Raw genomic sequence first — 12,610 nt, forward strand, 5'->3', positions numbered from 1 at the left:
ATCGTCAATCTTGTTTTTTTCGTGCCTTTACTCACAAATTCTTGTGTTAATGGATGTTCTTATATCTGATGTCTTGGTCCCTGGATGGTGGTTTACTACAGCATCTGTGGAACAGAACAATTACAAATAATTAGAAGTTCACAAAAGACAGCAGGAATTATAACAATATCCATAATATCTATATTAAAGCATGGGCTGGCTTGGTGAATAATGTGGGAATACAAATAGTGGAAGAATAGGCTTTGTACATTTTCGTCTGAGTGTGGCGCTACTGGTTGGTATATTTTATGGAATTTGGACCAAGCATCTGCATCTGTAACAGTTCTGTTTAAAACTTTTTTAAATGTAATTGCATTCATCTTTAAAGGTGGGGTAGGTATGTTTGAGAAACCGGCTCGAGATACACTTTTTGTTATATTCCATGGAATGCTCTTAACATCCCGATAGCAATGAATATCTGAAGTGCTTTGACAAAAAATCCATAAAAAAATATCATCTGTGGAAGCCGTAATACTGTAAAAAGCACGACCAATCATCTGAGCCGGCCCGGCTAAAATAACTGGATGGCCTACCTGCCTGTCAGCCTTCCATCTGTGCACAAACTTATCTCGTGCCCTCATTGGTCATGTGCGTATTTTCAAATTCTAGCGCACTCGAGCTGGTTTCTCCAAAATTACCTACCCCACCTTTAAAAGATTACTTTTATTGAATGAGAGTTTTACCTAGCACAATGAGCCTGGGGTGGTGGGAAGGGAGAACTGGGCCTCGGCATCGGCATCGGCAGGAGTGGTAGTCGCCTATGAGTATTAGAATTTAGATTAACAAAGGCATAGAAAAACCCTAAAATATGTACTGACACAAAGCTACAACCCTCGATTTTGTAAGTAGTAGTAGTAAATACATACGTATATACAATATACAACAATACGCATAATGCAATTAGCAGTACCAGTAATAAAATAACTGAATAAATAGTAGTAGAACCTTTATTTAGGCAGGAAAATCAATTAAGAACAAATTCTTATTACAATGATGACCTGACAGGAGGCAAAAGGCGTCCTGAGGGGATGGGGTTTGGGAGGAAAAAAATAAAAAGACAGACTCCGGGCACTACAGAACCCAGGAGACAACACAATGACACAGAGCAGAGATGACAGGCATAGCAGTTAAACATATAACATCTCTAAAACAATATTGCTGTGGTTCAATCTGTCATTAAAATAATATAGAACATTCATCCATTCAATCATTCATTCCTTCATGGCAAGGATAACTAAGCTGAATAGTGAATAAAGTGATATGTGAAAAGTAAAATTACAGTGAAATTAAATGACAGTGCGTTCCTCACCACTGCGATCTGGCTCCTCTGTCCTCGTGTGTTTTGGGTCTGATTCCTCACTACTGATGGCTGCCTCTCTGCATGGGCCCTCTCTCCTTCTTTATTCTGTCTCAGTCACCACTGCTATCTGGCTCCTCTGTCCTCTTGACTTGTGGTTCTGCAGGCTTAGTTCGACCTATGAATTTCAACAATGCTCCTGTAAAATATATAGATATATAGTATTATGGGTCAACATTAAAATAACATACACTGGAGAGCAAAATGTGAAATGCCATTGACTGTAGGCTACATATTATCCACACAATTGTCAGCAGGGGCAATAACAACTAAAATGTGAACTAACTTGAATGCATTAGTCCACAACACATAGCCTAACTAATGTTAGCCTACATAGTTACTAACATCAGAACACATAGTATTGGGGAATCTTATGTGTTTTGTGATGTTTGTGCTGGAGCCGTTTTATTCAAAACAGCACTCCGGTTAGAGAGTTGACACGGAGACAGGAAGTACAGTCTTTGGACTTTATATTAGCTTGGTTCTGATCATCAACACAGAATACATCATGCTTGATGTGGAATCACATACAGGATGTTGAATGGGTTGATGAGTATGATGATAATGATAACGTAGAGTAGAGAATGAATGAATGGTTTCTGCAAAATACACAGAAATAGAAATAAGGTTCAAATTACAATAACTAACCAGACTATGGTTATTAATAATAAGCAACAGCAATACTAATTGTTGCTAAAACACATTAGACACGTTGCAAACACACGGCTAATAAAAGCTAAGTTAGCATCTCATCTGAATAGCTTAATTTAGCTAACTAGCTAGCATTAGCTCAATTCCTGAACAACATAGCAACTAAAAACGGGACATCAAGACTCATTAACACACTGACTCAGCAGGACACTATGCATACAATCTTATAACATTACCAACACTAAAGATCTGCATATATGCTCACATTCTTCACGAACGCATTCTCTCTGTGACGATGGTAATTATGCATGTGACGATGCGCAATAATCTCCTGTCCTGAACGCACATGTGTAACCCATGGATGTAACCAGCTCGAGGACCCATAGCTGCACTACATTAGCTGTCCCTAAATGTGCCTGACTAAAACACGAACGATATAATGCAGATCAAGGAGAACAAGGGGAATTTACAACACATAGACTAACTGTGGTTACATTACTTAACTAGCTCATCATCGTCAACAGTCAGAAAATGTCCGTTAGCCGTGGGGCTAGTTTTCGCTATGTTAAACTCCATTGACTTATGCTAAAATGTTAGCGATCTAAAGGTCCGCTATTTTTGGCTGTTTTGGGTCGACTTCAGTTGACTGTAACATCGAAAATCTTCGAAATTGAATGTTCACAAAGCTGCGGACCGGTTATACACTCATACACGAGGGAACTAACATAGCTAATTTAACTAACGTTAGCTAATGTAGCTGGTGTAGTGCCGAGAGACGGGACATACGGATTAAGCAACTAGACTACTTGTAGTGTACATGCAGAATTATTTCAATTTAAAATAGTTTTAAATGCTCACACACATACCTGACTCTGGTGCTGTATTTTCCTCTCGTTTCTTTTTAATTTTCCGTTTCGAAGCACCTTGTTACCTTTTATACTGACGGTATCTCGGCACCGAAACCGTAGTTTCGGATACACACCGGTGGTTTCTGACAAGCGGCAAACTCTGGGGAAGAGCCGGGACGCCAATGCGGAAGTGCCACAAACTGCAGTTCATATATTGGCCGATAGGCGCTGACTGCAGAAAGGAGCAATTTCCATAGAGCCCCATGTTAAAATGCCCAATTTCACAGCCTAAAAAAACATGTTTCTACCTATGGATCCAATAAATATTATTATGAATATAGTTAGATTCCACCTTCATGATTATGGATCTGTGAGTGAATTGTTTTCTAACACGACCCTTTTATTTATATTAGGTCTTAAAGTTTTTGCATAAATTAGGGCGTGGTCACTTTGATGGACAGGTACGTGCCTCACTGTCAGCTAACAGCAATTTGTCCACTCTGCTAGGCTACAACGTTAGTTAGTTGTAGTTGCTGTACTTGACCCTTTAGCCGTGTTCGTGGTGATTGTGCCTTTTAGGGAATATTGTTACAAATACCAGACAATTGAAATGTAGTGCTGTGCGCTTGAATGTACTAACAGACCTTCCAAGAAGTCTACTCTCAGCTTTTTTCGGTGAGTAAAATGATAATATTATACATGTTAATCCCGTTAGCAGGTGTTTGTGTGCTTGTTAGTTTAGCTTGTTATGTAGCTTATTATGTAGCTTATTAGCCAGCTAAGGACGCAACCCTTTATACATGTGTATATATATATATACAGTTTAGTTTATGATTCAGCCTTTTATAGTATATGGCTGTGACGCCCATAATGCTAAACGGGAGCAAATGTTAAAAGGGGACCCAATTATCCCAGTGGTGGCCGCCGGAGTCCACGCCGGCCGAAGCTAACGGAGCCGCAGGGGGCTAGCTCGCTAGCGCGTCCCGGCGGCTCCGTTAGCTTCGGCCGGCGGCGGAGTCCGGCATTATAACTGGAGATCAAGGAATGCAGCGAAACGCAGACTTGGTTCGCCTGCAGCCCGCTGTAGTATTAGCTAAATAAATTATGTTGAACAAGGCTTATTAAGCTGAACATCGCCACAATTGTTCTGCTATGTATCGGTACTTATTTTATTTGATTAACGTGTGAAGGACAAGCATTAAAAATAACAACAAATAGCTCATTATCTTGCAGATTGTCTCGTTTGATTATGAATGTAACGTTTATATAGTGGAACTACACTGTTTTATCAAAACCAAAGTGCCACGCAGTAACTTGGTATGCATGTATTTCAGCAGGAAATGTGCATTACCAAATTGGTATCAAATAAACAGTAACACAACAGCATTGGTAACACAACTTCCAAAGTTACAGTAAAATAAAAAGAACCCTGACTCGGACAATACACAATCCAACATGTTCAACAGAAGAGAATAAGTTATATTGTTTGTACACATGGTTCTTTACATATATATCTGTTTGTTTAAAGTTTCCAGGTGATGCAGACAGGATGGACCAGAGAGTGAGAGACAGAACTGGACTCCTCACAGCAGTGAACTTCAGCACAGGTACAAATACTCTTTTTTCATACTGTACAAAGAATCAAGAAAGATATTGGTTTAAATAAATGAAGTATTGACTTTAATACACTGATATACATTCCATTAAACAATACTAAATACTAGATCACCTACACATCAGTGAAGTTGAGGGTTTTTTCCATGCAAAGGGTTACATTTAGATGTTAACAAGCAATATGACTGTCAGCTTTCTAATTTAAGGTATTGAAGGCAAAGCTATTAGTGACAACTGCTATTTATCTCTCAATATTGTCTGTAAAAAACGTGGTAAAAGTTATGATTTCAGTGAGAGAACAGAGCAAGCTTCTACAGTTGCACTAAGTTTTGATAACAGTTAAATATTATTTTGATAATAAAATATATTTCAATGTTGATGAATTTCATACTGTTCATTCATAATCTGATTGTCTTTGTAGCTCACTGTTGAAATAAAATAAAACATTACAATTACAAAATAATTATATCTACAGCCCCTAAACACAAACACACCTCTTTCATAAATAACACACTTGTTCTGCAATAATATGTTTTATGTTTCCTGTAATTTTTGTTAGGAAAGGACATGCCTGAAAGACACGACTCAACATTTTCTCCTTCTCTGAGGGTCAAGAAGAACATCCAATAGGAAAATTAAAAGCTATTGTTATGAGATGTTAAGACCAGTACAGGACATTCACTAAGAAACTACTTTTATTGTGAAGTCAGCTGATCGAATGCACCTATTTCCACATCTACACTCCATCAGCTGATTAATTCTATTTGCCTCACTTTATGAGCTTCACAACATGTACCTTGTACCGCAGAGTTTGCAACGCAAATAAATGGGGCCAATCTTCAGTCGGATGTGAATGTGTAATCTAACATTTTCAGTAAGAATAATGGACAAAAGGAGTGCAAATACAAATTCAATTTATTGAAATCTGAACCAAAAGTTAATCAAACATGTTTTAAATAAAAAAGCACATATGGACAGAAGGTGTAAACCTATTAAATGTATAAGTAAACACATTTAGTCAAATAAAGTGACAGACTAGGCCTGATCAGGTGGTATCAGCTATGCATGGGCTCCTCCATCAGGCCTGGTCCTGAGGAAAGACCCTCAGTCCTCTCCGGCCAAACCAACAGACAGGACGTCCATCACACGGAGGTTTCTCCCTGAAGTCTCTGCAGCTCTCTGGACACCACGCTGTCTCAATCCGTCCACACTGAATATGAGGGGGAAATGAAAATAATAAATGCTTTAGACAATAAGAAATATAAAGTTGACTGTTGAGTTGCTCAGTTTTTTTAGATTGTCAATACTATTACTGTATAACTAATATCCCAGGTTAAGAGGCACCTTCAAATAAAGATTGGTCTTTAAATACATTTTGTCTTTTGAATTGTTTGTCTAAAGTCAAGGATCTAGAACTGGTACTTATAGTTGTAATGATACAGTCTGGTTATAATGCTGTTTGGAGGAGGCCTCACAGGTAAGAGCACTAACTAGCTACCATCACATGCACCTTAGCTTAACTTAAATGTATTAAACGTATAATTAAGTGATAGCAAAATATAAATAACTAATGTCATGCAAACATATTAATATTTGCTTGATTCCAGTGTTGCATTTAGCACATTGCATACAAACGTTAAGGGATTTTAAGATTCTGAAGTATTATGCTAAAAACTCAATAACTTAGATTATTATTTATAGTTTTGCTAAATAGTTTCATGTCCGCTTACCTTAGAAACGTAAAATGTGACGGCAGTGTGCTGATGGGGAAGCATGTTAGCTTAGCTTCTTAGCTTGAGCTAGCTCTGTTACTTCCCAGCTGGAGGCAGAAGGTCCCGCCTCGGCTCCGCCTCTTTGCCCTTATTTGGAGCAGGATGTAGCAGGCGGGAGTTAGACTCAGACGTCACTGTCGAGCCGTTAGTGGCCGACTCCGCCTACTAAGGGCTTCTCGGCAACTCTGCAGAATCCTATGGGTGACGTCACGGACCCTACGTCCATTTATATATACAGTCTATGGTTTCTGACTTGGCTCGTTGTCAGCCGGTAACTAGCTGTCCAGATATTTCGAGGGGAAAAAGGATGAAGACGATGCGTTCGGGTGCCGTGGGAAGAACCTCCGTTTATTTACGTTCTTCAATTACATGGACACTGAATTGAATACATACAAACTAGACACTATACTCCTTTTCTGACCACTTTCTCTATACTTTCGTCTCTCTCTTCATACCTCCGCACTTCGCCTTGGCCATCACATTTTACACACACCGGACTTCCAAAAACCCACAACCCCTTGCGGCTGCTACTCTTAAAGTGACAGGCCAAGCCTGTAACACTACCCCCACTCTGGATGATGATAAAACAACCCTTAACATCACTCCAGCATGTAAACATTATAAAAGGAAAGCATGAAACATTAATGGCAACACATTCCCCACAATAATCCCCATTTCCCACAGTCCTTGAAGGCGTCTTCCTTGCTGTGGAAACAGCTTGAATCATGAGGCAATGTCCATAAAAATGTCCACGAAGCATACTGCATAGATCCTTTTTTTTTTAACGTTTCAAAGGTGTATAAACACACATGCTGACATGTACATAACATACTGTGATGTAGTTAATCAACCCAGTTAAATTCAACACTGTGTGACTTCACTCTATATATGATGTGGCTCTTAGGCATTACAATTGTACCATCTGTTTGGTTTCTCTAACCAGTTACATCCTGCATCAAGTGTCAAAGCAGTAAAACAGTATCCACATTACTCATTACCACAGGCAACTAAATGAAATAGAGCCACAAACTGTGGATGTATAACAATATAATTAAATAACTTTAGCTTAAGAGCATAGAATTACTCTGGAACTTTTTTTTCCTTTACTGAGTTAGGAACAAACCTGCTGACACCCTGACTCAGGTTAAACTTTAACAAACCCTAGTGACTGACCCAGTCACCTAACATGTCAGGAACTCTGCGGACTCGCTGGGGTCTCTGTAGAGGGGTGGAAATCCGTAGGGGATCACTGGCCGGGGCCCTGGAAGGGCGCTGAGTCCGAGGAAGTCTGTCATGAAGCCAGCTGCTGCTCGGCGTAACTGGCAGTGAAGAACCTGGGTCCTCGAGGGCCTCCACAGCTGGGTCCTCTGCGTCTGATGGGGGGTCCCACAGGTGGAGAGGCCCGATGACTGTGTCAGATGAGTTGAGGTCTGGCTGAGGGGGAGGCACCTCGACAGGCGCCCAGGCTTCTGTGTCTTTGAACACCCAGCTGTTGTCTAATGGGGTCCTGGAATAATAAGGCTTGAGCTTGTCATGGTGGACAACTTTGACTTTGGCTCTGGGGCTCTTTTTGAGTCTATAGATCAGGTCATCCAACATGCCTACAATGAAGTAAGGGCCCTCGTAGGATGGCAGAAACTTTCGTACCTTGTTTTTAACCCTTTTGGTGCCTTTAATCAGGTGCCAGACTGCATCTCCCACTTTGTGTTGGGTTTGACAAATGTTTTTGTCATACTGTTTTTTAGCTCGCTCAACAGATTTCCCAAGAGCTTCTCGTGCCAGCTGGTGAGACAGCTCCAGACGTTCTCTCAGTTTCATGACATATTGAGGGGGGGTGTTAGTGTCGATATTGTCATTGTCAGGTGGCAAACCAGCGACCAGGTCGACTGGCTCAGTGACTTCTTTTCCAAAAAGCATCATATTTGGTGTCAATCCGGTGGAGCTGTGTCGAGTTGCTCTATAAGCCATGAGTGCATAAGGCATCATGAGATCCCAGTCCCAGTGACATCTGTCTGCAGTAGTAGCCAGGATTTTCTGCAGAGTGGCATTAAAGCGCTCTACCTGTCCATCAGACTGTGGGTGAAATGGGGTAGTTCGAGTCTTGTCAATCCCCAGCAGCTCGCACATCCCCTGGAAAACAGCTGACTCGAAATTTGTGCCCTGGTCACTGTGCAAGCACTGGGGAGCTCCGTACCTACACACCCACTCAGAGGCGATCTTTTCTGCCACCGTGGATGCTTGCTGGTCTGGGATTGGATAGGCTTCTACCCACTTACTGAAGTAGTCTTGCACTACTAGTATGTAGCTATTGTGTCTCTCTGTTTCATTTAAAGGGCCCATCACATCAACTGCAATCCTCTCCATGGGGGCACCGACTCGCACCGTGCCCATAGCCGCTCGAGGAGTTTTCTTCGGGCGAGCTTTAGCAGCACAGCTGGGGCAGGTGCGGCACCAGAGTGTGACATCGTCCTTCATGTTATACCAGAAATATCTGGTTTGCAGGCGTGTGAGAGTTCTTTCTACTCCAAAATGGCCTCCCACAGGACCATCATGCATCTGCTCCATCATTGAACTGCGGTACATATGAGGCAGCACAATCTGGGGGTAAAACGTTGTTCCTTCAGTGCTATAATATTTCCTCATTAGCACTCCATCTTTCTGGTTAAGTCTATTCCACTGTGCCCAGTATGATTTGGTAGCGGGGCTCAAGTGGGCTATGTCTGCATATGGCAGCCGGCCTCTCCCTTCATCCATCCACTTTTTTACTGGTGCAATGTCAGGGTCAGATTCCTGAGCCATTCTCAGCTGTTCTTGAGTCCACCCAGAGAATAAACTGGTGTTGGGAATATCACTCACCCAGTTGATGCTTGGATTTAGCAGGTCATAGTTGTTATTGTTGTCACTGCAGGCATCCTCTACCCCCACTGGAGGAAACTCTGGCTCAGCTACCCCCACTAGAGGTTGCTCTGTGGGAGTATATATGGCAACTTCAGCTGTACTGTCTGTCAGGTCACACTGGACCCCCTTATGCTGGTGTCGCTCGCTGTCATGCTCTGGCACTGTGCAGGGGCACGACTCCCTGCAGGGCCTCCTGGAAAGTGCGTCTGCATTTTGGTGGTGTCTCCCCGGTCGATGAACCACCTGAAAATCATACTCTGCCAGCTTCTCTAGCCAGCGGGCCAGCTGTCCCTCTGGTTCTTTTAACCTGGTTAACCAGCGCAGGCTGCTGTGATCAGTCCGGAGAGTGAATGGTCTGCCAAGCAGGTATTGTCTGAAGTGACAGGCAAACTCCACGCCTGCCAGAAGTTCACGTCTGGTGGTGCAATAGTTTTGTTCTGTGGCTGACAACCTCCTGCTTCCATAGGCTAGCACCCTCTCCTCACCCCCCTGGATTTGGGAGAGGACTGCTCCGATTCCCCAGTCACTAGCATCGGTGTCGAGAAGCATCTCGCCGCTGTCAAGGGGGTAGCCTAGGACAGGAGCTGTTGACAGTCGTCCTTTCAGCTCTGTGAATGCCTCCTGGCATTCCTCTGTCCAATTAAATCGTGCATACTTTTTGGTCAGCTCGTGAAGAGGTTTAGCTATCGTAGCAAAGTTTTCCACAAAGCGTCTGTAATATGATGCCAGGCCCACAAACTGACGTACCTTAGAGATGTTACGAGGCGTAGGCCACTCTGCCACTTTCTTCACCTTCTCTGGATCAGTAGACACACCCTGGGCTGAGACAATGTGGCCAAGGTAACCCACCTTCTCCCGGAAAAGGCAGCACTTTGACGGTTTCAGCTTCAGGTTAGCTCCTCGTAGCCTGGCGAACACTTCACTGAGCCGGCTTAGCATTTCGGAACCGTCCCGCCCCAGGACGATGATGTCATCGAGATACACCAAGCAGGTCTCCCACTGCAATCCCACTAATACTCTGTCCATTAGCCTCTGAAACGTGGCCGGTGCATTGCACAGTCCAAAGGGCATAACGTTCCATTCAAATAGCCCCTTGCGAGTGCAGAAAGCTGCGGCTTTGCGGGCCCTTGGTGTCAATTCCACCTGCCAGTAGCCTGAAGTCAAGTCTAGTGTACTGAAGTACCTGGCATTGGAGAGTGTGTCCAGAGTGTCCTGAATACGTGGCAGGGGATAGGCATCTTTAATAGTCCTTTCGTTAAGGGGTCTGTAATCCACACATAATCGCGGGCTTTGGTCTTTCTTCCTCACCATGACAATAGGTGCAGCCCAGCTGCTGTTGCTGGGACGAGCTACACCAGACTCCAGGCTCTGCTGTACCTGCAGATCTGCAGCAATCTGTTTGTCTCTGGCCATTCTGCGTGGCGGCTGCTTCACAGGCTGCCCAGGAGTAGTCTGTATGTCGTGCTGCACTAAGCTGGTGCGGCCAAGGTCAGTGGGCCCGGTGGAGAAGACATCACCGAACCTCCGTAGCACGTGAGCTAGCCCGGCTCTGTCCTCCTCAGACAGGTGAGCACAGCTCTCTGCATACATGTCCTGTAGATGACTGGGCACAGATATAACAGGAAAGTCATTGGGGTCTGATGTTACTGGGGACTTGGTCGGATGGAGATCCACTTCTCCCAACACCTCCGCTGGCTGAAGAACTCCGACCACCACCCCTCTCTTCAGAGTAACAGATGCAGGACCAGGATTGTAAATCCGCATGGGAATGTTGGAGGAATGCCGGGTCTGTACAACAATGTGGGCTGCCAGGACGTGCTGTCTCTCAACAAAGCCTTTAGTGGGGGTCAGCATCATATCTTTGTTAACAGCAGAGCGGAGGCGGGCAGTACCAGGCACCACATACTCACACCCCGACTCCAATACTGTTGTGCGGGATACCCTGACGAGGTGCACTTCAGGCTGTCTGCTGGGTTTTGAGCGAGGCACTCTCTCACCGAAGAGGGTGATTTCCCTGCGACCATAGTCCAAGTGAGCATGTGACTGCAGCAGAAAAGGGTGCCCCAGGATAACCTCTGTATTTTCAGCTGTGTCTGCTATAATAAAGTTCACATTGGTTACCTTGCTTCCGGCTTGAACTGGCAGGTTGACTTCCCCTCGGACAGCGATGCCCTCGGGACCGATGCCTTGTAATACTTGTACGATGGATGGCTGGATTTGAGGCCTCGATTCAACAGGAATGGCGTTGAAGTGGCGGAGGGGGAGTACATTCCTCCGAGCGCCAGAGTCGAGCAGAGCACACAGTTCATGTCCCTGTATCAGTATCCGGATACTCATGTCATCATCAGAGCCTTTATTGCATGTGACCACCGTACCTGAGTCAGGAGCTGGAGTGTTATTAGGTGCATGCTGTTTGCGTTTTCGGGAAGAGGGACAGTTCCTTTGTATGTGCCCCACACCAGAGCAGTTGTGGCAGATGACTTCTCTAGAGTTCATTTGTACAGGTTTAGCTCTGTTAGGCGACCACTGCTGGTTAAACCTCGGTGCTTTACTCTGGGTGCTAGCGGGCTCCGCAGCCCACTCTTCAGCCACCCCGAAAGCCTCCATACAGGCGGAAACATTAGCATTTTCGTGCACCATAGCTGCCCTGGGTCTCCGCTCTGCAGCATTGCGATAACCAGACTGCATTAGCTGTGTGACGGCTCTGGCAGCCCGTCTGGTGGCTTCATACCTGTGGGCTATCTCGTAGGCTCTAGCCAAGGTGCGCGGCTTGTCCTCCAGTAGTCTTTGGATCACTTCTGCATCGGCAAGGGCGTTGGTGAAAATCTCCACACTGATGACGTCCTGCTCCGGCTCATTACGGTCAGCATACACAATTGACACTTTTTCATAGATGTCGTCTCTTAACAGGTGCAGGGCCTCCCCCGGTCCTCTGACTCTCTGTCTCAGTTCAATGCCTATGGCAGCAGCATGTTCTGAACACGGTCCGTAGGCCGCCTCAATCTCACTCACCATCCGCTGATAACTCCAGCGAGTAGATCTGGGGTTCTTGTGGATGATGGCAGCCGCGGGTCCAGTCAAGCTGAATCTGAGATGCACAGCCATAGTCCTCTCTGACCAGTGGTTAGCCTCAGCACATCCTTTAAAATGGAAGAGGAAGTCTCTCCATGAGCCAGCCCCATCAAACTGGCTTGGGCGTAATGTTGGTATTCTCTCTCTGTGTCCACGGTGTTCATCTTCATCACTTGTGTCCATATAGTCCTCTCTGTGTGCTGCACGAGCTGCAGAGCTGCGTGGTTCAGACCAAGCTCTCCTCATGTTAGGCTGATCGCACTCACACTGGCCAGGTGCGGTCCCACAGTGCACAGCTGAGCATGTGTGAGCTTGTACTTTACAAGGCAGTGTGGCAGGCTGCTGCATACAGGGTGTTA

The sequence above is a fragment of the Trematomus bernacchii genome, unplaced genomic scaffold, assembly GCF_902827165.1.
Source record: "Trematomus bernacchii unplaced genomic scaffold, fTreBer1.1, whole genome shotgun sequence".
NCBI classification, from domain to species: domain Eukaryota; kingdom Metazoa; phylum Chordata; class Actinopteri; order Perciformes; family Nototheniidae; genus Trematomus; species Trematomus bernacchii.